This window comes from Myripristis murdjan, chromosome 21 (assembly GCF_902150065.1).
Source record: "Myripristis murdjan chromosome 21, fMyrMur1.1, whole genome shotgun sequence".
Lineage (NCBI taxonomy): Eukaryota > Metazoa > Chordata > Actinopteri > Holocentriformes > Holocentridae > Myripristis > Myripristis murdjan.
This window is the reverse complement of record NC_044000.1, coordinates 33,843,086-33,855,156: the sequence shown is the minus strand read 5'-3', so window position 1 is coordinate 33,855,156 and position 12,071 is coordinate 33,843,086.

Sequence of the window (12,071 nt, the reverse complement as noted above, 5' to 3'; positions counted from 1 at the left end):
TTAAATCTGCTAAAGGATAAAAAAAACATATATATTTAAAATTTAAAAAAGCTGTTAGTAAACAGAGCATTTCCAAAGCTCTTTAAAAATCAGTGAAGACAAGTTCTTCCTGCCGGTCTGCCGTCCCCTGTGGCCTCAGGTCAAAGGTCAAGGCTTCGTCCTGGATGAGTGGAGCACATTGTGGACACTAAGATGAGCCGCGTCGTAGAGAGCCATGTTGCCATGTGCTGCAGTGGCACGTCGTCGTGTGGCGTGTCATCGTGACCCGTGTCACCGTGTGCCACGTCACCGTGTGCCATGTTGTCGCGTTGTCGTGTCGTCATGAGCCACGTCGTTGCGTGCCGCGTCGTCGTGAGCCACGTCACCGTGTGCCATGTTGTTGTGTTGTCGTGTCGTCATGAGCCATGTCACCGTGTGCCGCGTCGTCGTGAGCCATGTCACCGTGTGCCGCGTCGTCGTGAGCCACGTCACCGTGTGCCATGTTGTTGTGCTGTCGTGTCGTCATGAGCCGCGTCGCCGTGTGCCGCGTCGTCGTGAGCCACGTCGTCGCATGCCGCGTCGTCGTGAGCCACGTCACCGTGTGCCATGTTGTCGTGTTGTCGTGTTGTCATGAGCCGCGTCGCCGTGTGCCGCGTCGCCGTGAGCCGCGTCACTGTGAGCCGCGTCGCCGTGAGCCGCGTCGTCGTGAGCCACGTCGTCGCATGCCGCGTCGTCGCGAGCCACGTCACCGTGTGCCATGTTGTCGTGTTGTCGTGTCATCATGAGCCGCGTCGTCATGTGCCATGTGGTCATGAGCCGCATCGTCGTGTGCCGTGACATCGTGTGCCGTGACATCGTGTGCCGTGTCGTCGTGTGCCGTGTCGTCGTGTGCCATGTGGTCGTGAGCCGCATCGCCGCGTGCCGTGTCGCCGTGAGTCGTGTGCCGTGTAATTGTGTGCCGTGTGCTGTGTCATCACTGCAGCTGTGAGGAGAGAAAGAGGAAGTGGACAGTCTCAGTTTTGATGAGCGAGTCTTTATCTGGAATAAAAGCAGAAACAGCAGAGCTTTACAGAGAAAGAGAGGCAGCAAACACAAAGAAACAACACACACACACACACCCACACACACACACACATATACACGCACGCGCACAAACACACACAGATATGTACATAAACACCTCATGTGTCTGCTGTATTCTCTGATAATTTGCCACAGCAAGCAGCCAAATTTTACCACGGGGTTCAAGTTTCATTTCAGTCAATTAAAAAAAAAAAAAAAAAAAAAAGAAAAGAAAAAAGAAAAGAAACTGACTTGTGACTTTTCCCTTATTATTCCATGACAAATTAAGAAAACAGAACGTCTGGAGTTCATTCCAAGTGTGTGCATTTGCATTTGGTAGCTGGTTATCAGAACCGTCAACATGCGATCCTAAGAGCTGACAACCCAACAGTTTGGTTTATGCTGAAAAAGAAGGAATGCAGTGGTGAGCTCAGCAACACCAAAAGGCCTGGAAGACCACAGAAGAGATATAAAGTGGAGGACTGAAGAATTCTTTCACTGATTAAGACAAACCCCTTCACAACGTCTAGGGAAGTCCAAAACACTCTGGAGGAGGCAGGAGCATCACTGCCCAAATCTAAAGTCAAGACGTTTGTGAGAAAATAAACACAGAGGGTAAACAGCGAGGGGCAAACCACTGGTGTCTCTCAAGAACAGGAAGACCAGATGAGACTTTACCAGAAAACATCTAGAAAAGCCTGGCTGATTCTAGAACAAGGTTCTTTGGACACATGAAAGGAAGATTAACTTGTTCCTGAATGATGGGAAGAGAAAAGTGTGGAGAATGAAAGGAACAGCTCATGACCCAAAGCAGAGCACATCATCTGTCCAGCATGGAGGAGGCAGTGTTATGGCGTGGGCTTGTATGGCTGCCAGTGGAACTGGGTCACTGGTGTTTATTGATGATGGGACTGCTGATTAGGGGTGTACAGCCATTGCACTATTTGTATTCGGGTTCGGATTCGGGCTTTTTAAAAAAAACTTCGGATTCTTTATTCGGATTCGGGAAGAAACTGGAAGTGGGCGCACTAGAGACTTCCGCCGAGTGAGCCGGCTAACTTCCGGTTTAGCTCTTGGCTAACTAGAATGGGAATAAATTAATTTAATCGTGCGGCTCTTCTAGACTTTCCAAACGTAATCGGACTGAATGGATCAAATTATGCTAGTGAAACGAGTCATTTCGTGGGTGTTGTGACACTCAAAAACATGTCTCCACCGTTTTATAGCCGCTTATTTTCCCGTTATTGTCTATGAGAAAAATGCTTTTTGTGTTGCTGCAGCGCTGCCTGCTCGTGTTCAGCTGCTGCTCCTCTGCGATGACGTTAGGGACCGAGCCTGAGGGCTCTCACCAAAACCAAAGTGTGGCAGTGTCTCAGATGGATGTGATTGACTCAAAACACGCACCAACATGTTTTTTGTTACATTTTGTTTTAATCTCTTGTAATTGGCTCAAAATCATGCTCAAAACGCACATCCTAACGTTTTTTTTTTTGTTTTTGTTTTTTTTTTTAGAAAAAAGCTCCCGGATAATGAGGAGAAACTTCAGACAGAAAAACTATTCGGGATCAAAGCATTATTTGTGGACTTCCGAATATCGTATTTGGGTTCGGGTACATCCCTACTGCTGATGGAAGCAACAGGATGAATTCTGATGTTGATAGGGCTCTACTATCTGCTCTGATTCAGCCAAATGCTACAAAACTGATAAAATGGTGCTTCACGGTGCAGATGGACAATGACCCCAAACATACTGCGAAAGCAGCCCAAGAGTTACTGAATTTGGATGTGGTGATGTTGTCCATGCGTTCCAGTCTTGAGGGAGGCATAGACTGCCAAGGATTTTCTCCAAATATTGAATATAATCCTTATAGTTATGTATGTTATGTATACTTTGTCCAATTACCTTTGACCCTCTGGAAAAATGGGGTAACAATATATAACAAAACTGGCTGTGATTCTTTAACAGTTAATGTCATATTTTTGTTCAACCCCTCAAATTAAAGCTGAAAGTGTTTGGCACTTCAGTCACGTCTTGATTACTCCATTTCCAATCCACTGTGGTGGTGTACAAGGGCAAAATTATAAATATTGTGTCACCGTCCAAATCCTCCTGGACCTAACTTTATTTATGTTCTCATTTTTAATGTCTCACTCATTCTATGACTACTTTTACTTTGCTGTTTTGAGTTTTAGCGGTTTCTTATGGGTCTTAAATCTGCCTCTGGTGTTTCCTGATTGCAAATAAAATTTATGATAATGTGTGCTCAGTTCCTGTTTTTATTGCATTTTTTTTTTTTTTTTTTAAACAAGCACATTTTTATTTAGCAGCCCAGAAGAAGGCCTGGGTTCAGCCCCAGTCCTCGGCTGCATGGCTTCCCCTCTCACCTCTTAAAGAGAAATAGAGGGAATTTTGACAGTTAAAGTTAGTGTTAGATAAGTCAGTGGGCTCTATTTTCCCGGCGCAGCGCAGGGTGGCGCAGTGAGGCGCACCCCGCGCAAAGCTATTTTCGACCAGCGCAACCCGTGGGGCGCACAGTTTCTTATTTTCCCAGACCGAGGTTCGCCGAGATGGGAGTGGCGGCGCAGCAGGGGGAGGTGCCGACAGATTCAACCTGGCGCAGTGACATTTTCGTGCCAAAAGGCTTCGCCGAGGTGCGCCAAAAGCTCGCCTCCTGAAACCACGTCTACTTTCGGCGCAAGGCGCAGCGGGGCCGACGCAGTGGAAGTTTGGCTGACAGGCGGGCAATGCGCACACGTCTCCAAAACCTCACAGATTGTCAGGCACAGTAACAATGCAATAAATACCCACAAAAACCACTATTCAATGCTATAATCTCAATCACCACATAAATGTATCTCCATATCGACTGTCCCGACACAACTGATGTCAGATCAAAGGAGACTGGCACCGTTTGGCAGCGTAATGGAAACCCAACCTGATCACCTGTCAGTCAAACAATGTGTCCAGTATGGTGATGTCTTTTTTCCGGTCATGGTGTCTGGAGCTGCTCGTGTTAACTACACAGTTCTTCTTCCATATATATAAATATTCCACACTGGGTTTCCGTTATCCGGTAATCACCGGACTATGACTGGTAGCCTAAAATCAGCCAAAGTCCGGTAATTTTTAAATGCCCGGTGAAAATATTCCCTCTAAGCACAATTTGAATTTTATTAAAACAGTCAATTTTCACGTAATTTTATTTATTTATTTATTTATTTTAAAAAAATATATATATATCCTGCGTGATCCCTGTCTCCAGTGTACCAGAGAGAGAGAGAGAGAGGTTTTTTTCTGCAGAACCGGATCAAAACAGCGCAGCAAAGTCGCCTGGGGCAGAACAAGGTCACAAGACTGATGCGCATTGCAAGTTGCAGAGAGACACTTGAGACTTTCGATTTTAATTCAGCTGCTGAATTTAGTTTTTATTGCATCTATTTGATTTCAAGTTGGCAGCACGCAGCGTTATTAAAATGGTATGAGCCAGTTTTTTTGTTTGCAAATTGTAGTTGCATTTGTTTGCAATTGTATGCAATGTTCATGTTAAAAGAGCACAGGCTTGTGCAATATTTATTTATTTATTTATTTTAGACGCACTTGAGTCAATTGACGGCACTAATTTTATTTGATACAGCCTACTTTTCAATAAAAATATTACGCTATAAATTGACATGCCTTGATGTCATTCTTATGTAGCCTGCATATAATTTTAAGCTCAATAAATTCAGATAATATTTGACCGGAATTTCAAACATTTGTCCGGTAAATTGAAAACCTGCTGGTCACATTGTCCGGTGCCAATTTTTTTTCTAGGGGAAACCCTGATTCTACACATATAGAAAATGTAAAATGCATCGGTTCCTTGCCAGACTCTGGGCGTTTAGAACAGCAAATGTAAAAGCTTTCATGAACCGGTTTTAATCTCTTGTATGTCGTTGCATCAGTAAGTGACAGGAGTCAAAAGTTGCAAAACAAACATGTATTTATATGAATACTGCGAGGATTATCCTTTGATGTAAAAACATTCATTAAAAATTGGGGCTTCACAGTTAAATTTATATTTGCTTGTAAAAATCAATAACTTTAACAGACGGTGACAGAGCTGGAAAAAAGAGAGATGCGAGGCAGGTAGGTAATGGAAAGACAGGGGACTCAGGAAGACGAATTTAAGGATAGATGCATGGATGGATGGATGGATGGACAGATGGATGGCAGGTAGCTCCAGCGACTTTCCAGCAGCCAAGACTGGCCTCACTGCGTGTGTGTCGCGGCTGCTCTCTTTCTCCATGTCAATTGTGTGAACGTTCATTACGCCTTCGCGCAGCGCATTTTAAAGGCGAGGAAAGGGGCTCATTTGATTGGTTTAAAGTGAATCGGCTGTGTCAAACCCACTCCACGCCTTCTCTCCTCCCTTGCGCCGGTAGGAGGAACGGCGCAGTAGTTGCGCCAAGGCGCACGGCGTGCCAAAATAGCAAAATCCACTTGGCCACTCCCAGTTGGCGCAGCGCAGCTGTGCTGCGCCTCCGCCTCGCCTGGTCTGCGAAAATAGAGCCCAGTGTGTCAAAATAAAAGCCTGGCCCTGGGCTCCTGGGTTTCACAGAGTTAAGAGGAGTTCAGTTTTTTATTCTCCTCAATTAATGTTTCACAAATATGAGGATTTAATGTGAAAAAATGTGTGTTTTGTAAGGAATCACTCACTTGCAGAGGCGGGAAATGGAAAGGAACTTGGATTGAGTTTAGATGTTAACGTTTGGGTTTTCCTTCCATTCTTTTTTTTCTCCTTTGCAAACCCTGTCAGGATGTTTTTGTTTGGTTTTTATTCCATCTGCTGTTTTTCTGAGCCTGTATTTAGTGAAACTGAGTGTAAAGTGTGTAAAAGTCAAACTGGAGGCGGCAGAGCGAAGTGAGATGGGGGAGAAATAAAAGGACGATACAGATTATACTCTCCAGGCACACTGCCCCATGTTGCTCTGTCATGCTGTGTGTGTGTGTGTGTGTGTGTGTGTGTTGGCCCACATAAGGTAATCAGCGATCAGTGCTGCATTTCTGCTGATGTAAGCTCGTTATGTAATCAGTTGACTCAGCGCGCCCGTTCCCAGATGGAGCTCACAGCACGGCTCTCTGTTTCACACACACACACACACACACACACACACACACACACACACACACACACACACACACACAGGTTACATGAATCATGCATCAGACAAAGCAAACTCCAAAAAATCTCCTGCTTTACAACTCCTGCAGTCTCATTCTCTGGATTAAAATCTTGTTTTTCATCAAACAAAGTAAATAAAATAAAATAAAATCCAGCAGTGAGATGAGATAATCCCACTTGTTTCCAGGTCAGTTTCCCTTTTTTCAGCATAAATCTGCTGAAAAAAGGCAGCAGAAGGCAGATCAGCCACTAAGGGCAAGAAAATTATACTTGAATCAAAGAAAATTCTCGAAAAACATTGGGACTAACACGTGATCAACAGGTGGGATTATCTCATCCCACTGGCAGATGTGGAACGTTTTAATTTCGGGATAACTGAAGGGAAGAACAGTGAGAGGATGACAGTTTCCTCACTGAGGCTGGAAAAAGGAAAAAGTTGGCCTCATGGATTCACTCTCACAGAAATGATTTAAAAGTTTTCCAGCGCTGCTAATATGCAAAATGAGTAAATTTAATGTATTATTAACAACTTAATGAAAGCCAAATGAAAGCTACCTGCATTTGTACCAACAACTCTTTAATAACCAGCGGGGCAAACAGCCTGGAAACACCACAGACATTCATCATCCGTCTGCTCTAATAAACACTATTTATATCAGAATAAATCTGTGTGGAAGACAAACGAGTTACCATGAAAACAGCCCGTCCTGCTGTCTTTTATTCAATATCATCCTCCTGCACTTCTTTTATTATTCTCTCATTCATTGTAATATTTTTATTCATATCTGGTTGTGTAAATGCAACTGGCATCATAATGAAGTCCATAGGATATTCTATTCTTCCAAAAAGCTGATTCTCTGTTTACGTTGTTGTTTATTACTCAGACACAAAATGCAATCAACATTTAAAAAAACAACAACAAAAAAAAAACAAACAAACAAACAAACGCTGGAAATAAGCAAATAATGCAGGTTAACAGTAATACATCTTATTCACTGATTTGTCACAGCTGACATTTTTAATAGCTCGTCTGGAACCCAATGAAGGAACAAGGAACGTGGAGAACCGGCCAGCAACATGTTCATGCTGGTTTTCAACCTGCACACAGTCATCTACATCCACCTATGAGCACTGAGTGCATGGTATGTGTGTGTGTGTGTGTGTGTGTGTGTGTGTGTGCGTGTACTGCTGCTGTCAACACTGGGGATTTCCCCATTGTGAGATAAATAAAGGCATCTCTTATCTTATCTTATCTGATTTAAAACACTCAGAGAGCCTTTTATTCTGAAAAATTACTAGAGGACCATTTAAAAAAAAGGTTCTTTACTGAACCAGTTGGCCCCACAAAGAACTTTCTTGAAAATGCTTATTATTATGGAACCATTTCTGGCTCCAAAAGGAACCATTTTTGATGGTTATTTGAGGCACCTTTGGGAATCCTTTAAAAAACCCATCCACAGAAATGGGTCTATAAAGAACCTCTTGCTAAAAGGTTCTTTGTGGAGCCCAAAATGGTTCTTTTATGGCATCACTCAAAGAACCATTTCTGGTTCCAGTTAGCACCTTTACTTTTCTGTGTGGTGTAGGCCAAACTAGATGGTTTTCTGTAGCTGCAGCCTCACATGTAGCTGTTTGTACAGGTGCTCACCCTGGACCTCAGGAAAGTTCCTCCAGCTCACACAGCGAGCCTGCCTGTCTGTCTGCCTGCCTGTCTGTCTGTCTGTCTGTCTGTCTGTCTGTCTGCCTGCCTGTCTGTCTGTCTGCCTGTCTGTCTGTCTGTCTGTCTGTCTGTCTGCCTGCCTGTCTTTCTGTCTGTCTGTCTGTCTGTCTGTCTGTCTGCCTGCCTGCCTGCCTGCCTGCCTGTCTGTCTGTCTGTCTGTCTGTCTGTCTGTCTGTCTGTCTGTCTGTCTGTCTGCCTGTCTGTCTGTCTGTCTGTCTGTTGTTTTTAATCAGCATCACGACCGTCTAACATGAACTGGAGTTTCAGGAACTTTCTGAATTGATTGATCTTCAGAGACTCAGATCTGTAGACGTTTCTCTGGCTGTCTCTTTCTGTCTGCATCAGATCAGAGCAAAGGCAGCGGTGGATCAGGCTGGATGTGCAGCAGCGGTCTCCATGGCAACGTGTCTCGCTGAGAAAAAAAAAAAGTGTTAAAAAACCCAAAATGAGCTCCTGAAGCCGCTGATGAGGCCTGGAGAGACGCAGCTGTAAAACAAATCTGAAGCTCAGCGCCTCCTGCTGTTCAGACGGGGCCGGCAGCCGAGCGGGCTCCAGTCTGCCTCAGTGATGATGATGATGATGATGATGACAGACGAGCTGACAGAGTGGGTTTCTGCAGACACTGAGCCGCAGCCACAGTAGGAACCACAGTTAGAGCCCAACTTAACCCGGACCCAGACTCGGAGCCTGAGCCTGAGCCTGAGCCTGAGCCTGACCCAGACCCGGATCCTGAGCCTGGCCTGAGCGGCCTCGCAGGATGTGGGGTTGTTTTTCAGGAGTTGGGCTCGGCCCCTTATTTCCAGTGAAAGGAATTCTTAATGTTTCAACATACCAAGACATTTTGGACAATTTCATGCTCCCAACTTTTGGGAACAGTTTGGAGCGGGCCCCTTCCTCTTCCAACATGACTTTGCACCAGTGCACAAAGCAAGGTCCATAAAGACATGGATGACAGAGTCTGGTGTGGAAGAACTTGACTGGCCTGCACAGAGTCCTGACCTGAACCCGAGAGAACACAAATGCACTTCTGGAAGAATGGTCAAAAATTCCCATAAACACACTCCTACACCTTGTGGAAAGCCTTCCTAGAAGAGTCGAAGCTGTTCTAGCTGCAAAGGGTGGGCCGACATCAGATTAAATCCTATGGTTTAAGAATGCGATGTCACTGATGTTCATATGTGTGTGAAGGCAGACAAGCAAATACTTTTGGCAATATAGTGTATCTAAAGACATGGATATTATTTTGAAATGTCGTTTAACTGAAAAATTCCAGAATTCAATTTCTTTTCTCTCAAAAGTATTGGAAAAAAAAATTGCTACTTTGGCCAGTGAAGATGCAAAACGTAGTTTCGTCTTGCAATTTTTTTCATTTTCTTTTTTACATTTTTGTTGTTTGTTTATTTATTTGAAAATTTCTTTTGGGGTTAAATTAAGGATTTTAGAGAGTTTTTTTGAGAGATTTTTTGTACTCACAAAACACTAAGATAACATAGTGATTAAAAACAAAACTATTTCAAATTTTATATGTATGTTGTACATTTCAAAACAGAGTGAGTGTGAGGGTTTCAGAGGGTTAACCCTGCATCGATTTCCTGTGGTTACCCTGTGAAACCCTTAGACCCTTTCCCTTGTTAAACTGGTGCCATGGAGGCTGAGACTGCAGGTTTTCACTCCAACCAAAAACTCCACCAGGTGAGTTCACTGATGATTGGCTCCTCCTCTCTGCTTGAAGGTGATCAGTGAGCTCACCTGGTGGGGTTTCACAGCCTCTTGGCCCTGCATGGCACCAGTCTGACACATGTGGCTCTCCAGCAGGGGGCGCAGGTGACCGACTCCCCGCCGTTGTTTTTCTCCCCGCTGACTTCAACCGCTGGACGGTCCAGCGCGCAGCCGCAGCGGCGACAAGGGGAAGCAGCGTCAAGTCACACAGAGACAGACCCGGACAGGAAGTGAGCGGCGTTGCCTTCGAAATAAAAGCCAACATTACATCGCACATTAAAATGATAATTCCATACCCAGATCTCCAAAACTCACCCAACCCTGCTGTCCACGCTGTCCTCTGGTGTGGTGTGTGTGTTGTTGTGATGTGAGCGCTACATGGTGGTCAAATATCACTATTTTATTTACATACATGTTCTATTCTATAGATGTGCTGCAGATATATTTCATTATACATAAAGATATAAAAATGAAAGGTCTGTAGATATTCTCCAGACATATTTTAGTATATTATATTTTTTGTTACTCTTATGGTGTATGCAGAGGTTTTTCCATTTTCGTATATTCTTTGTGTTGATCCACTTTATTTATTTTGTTACTTGTAGTGTTTAATTTTTCTAAAGATGTATTTTTCTTCTAGTGTTGAGAGGCAGAGTTTCTGTAGTTCTACTTTTGTTCCTGTGCAATGTCTGGACAACCTGCAATAAAGTATGTCTATCTATCTATCTATCTATCTATCTATCTATCTATCTATCTATCTATTATAGCATACGGTAAATTATTACCACACTATATACTAGCAAAGGGCCTATTTGTATTTATTATTGTAATATATAGTAATACTAGTATATACTGATACTGCATTATATACATTACATTATCACACTATTATAGCGTCATCTTTAATAACCTGTATTTCTACACATTCATACTATTTATGCCATTGCCTCTGTGTTTTTGTTTGTTTGTTTGTTTGTCTGGGATGGAGAGATTTGGCTGAAAGTTCATGGAGGGCCTAGTGAGGCCTGAGAGATGAGCTGATTACATTTTGGAGTATCTAGGTCAAAGGTCAGGGTCAGTGTCAGCTACAAGTCATACTTCACATTTTGGGTGATAGGCAGAGGTTGCTGGGTCTGGCTGCTCTTGTTATTTAGTTGGTTAGTTAGTTTGTTAGCAGGAAATCTCTCTACTGATTAGATTTTGTTTAGCAAGTTCTGATAATAAAAAATAAAATAAATAGCTAAAAAATGTTTTTTGTTTGTACTGCTGTGTAGAGTGCGTACCATGTAATAGCGAGGCTACGTCACAGTGTCCTGGGTTTTAATTCATACCCTCTGCCACATATTGTCCTCTCTCTGTCATGTCTGTCCTCTCTCTGTCCACTGTAGCTGTCTAATGAAGCAGGAATACCCCTGAAAAATAATCTTTAAAAGTATTAAATTGTGTAGATGCCGATCTTCAAGACTGACAAAACAATCAAAGAGGTGAGATGATAATATTTTGTCAAAATACTCACCCATCCTTTGTGCCATAACAATTTCATGTGACTTGATCTATAGTAAAAATTATCCTTTTTTGTTATTTAGGATAATGTAAAAGATTTGAGTAGTATGTATAGTTTCTGTTTTTTATTTTAGAAAATGACACCTCAGCTTCTCTACTGAAATGCCAAAGAAAAGATAATAAATGCTGTGGAGCTGGATGTGCTCAGTGCCTCTCCTTCTGTGCTCATGATAAATAATTCAAGTCCAGTGAAGTCCTGCAATACAAAGCCTATGAAAGGCACTTTAAAGCCATGCACAGGTGTTTAATTCTCTAGATAGGATCAGTGCTATTATCAATGTGCAATAAACTGAAATGCGTTTTTTTTTTTTTTTTTTTTTCGCTTCAGCTGCTAAAAAACTATATTGTCTACCGTAACGGTCCATAGTGTGTTTTTATCATTTGTATGTATGAATTCCAAACTGCACTACTGTACAAAGGGCCACTGCAATTCCCCAATCGCCGTGAGAAACTTGTACCATTTTTATGATATTGTTAATAACTTGTTTTTATTGACTACAGAAAACAGATTGTTACATATTTTATATGTCATGTATTTCTACTTCTTCATTTTTTCCTTCAACAGTTTAACTCTAACTCTCACTGTTTAACTCTACGTTAACCAAATTTCTAGTTTTTTTTTTTTTCTTCCTGTTTTAGTTAGTTTGAAGTCTATTTTTAACGGGCAAATTATGTGTTGAATGCACCGTCAGAAGGATTGCTACTCAGGTTCGCTGTACCTTGTGCAGTGACAATGGAGGAATATTGAGTCTTGAGTCTTTAAATACCCCAGAGGTAAGTGGTTGGCTGTGAGTCTTATTTTGAAAGCCGCCAGCTGGAAGTGTCGTGCGCGGTCCCGCTGCCAGCTTGACGCGCGCCGGAGC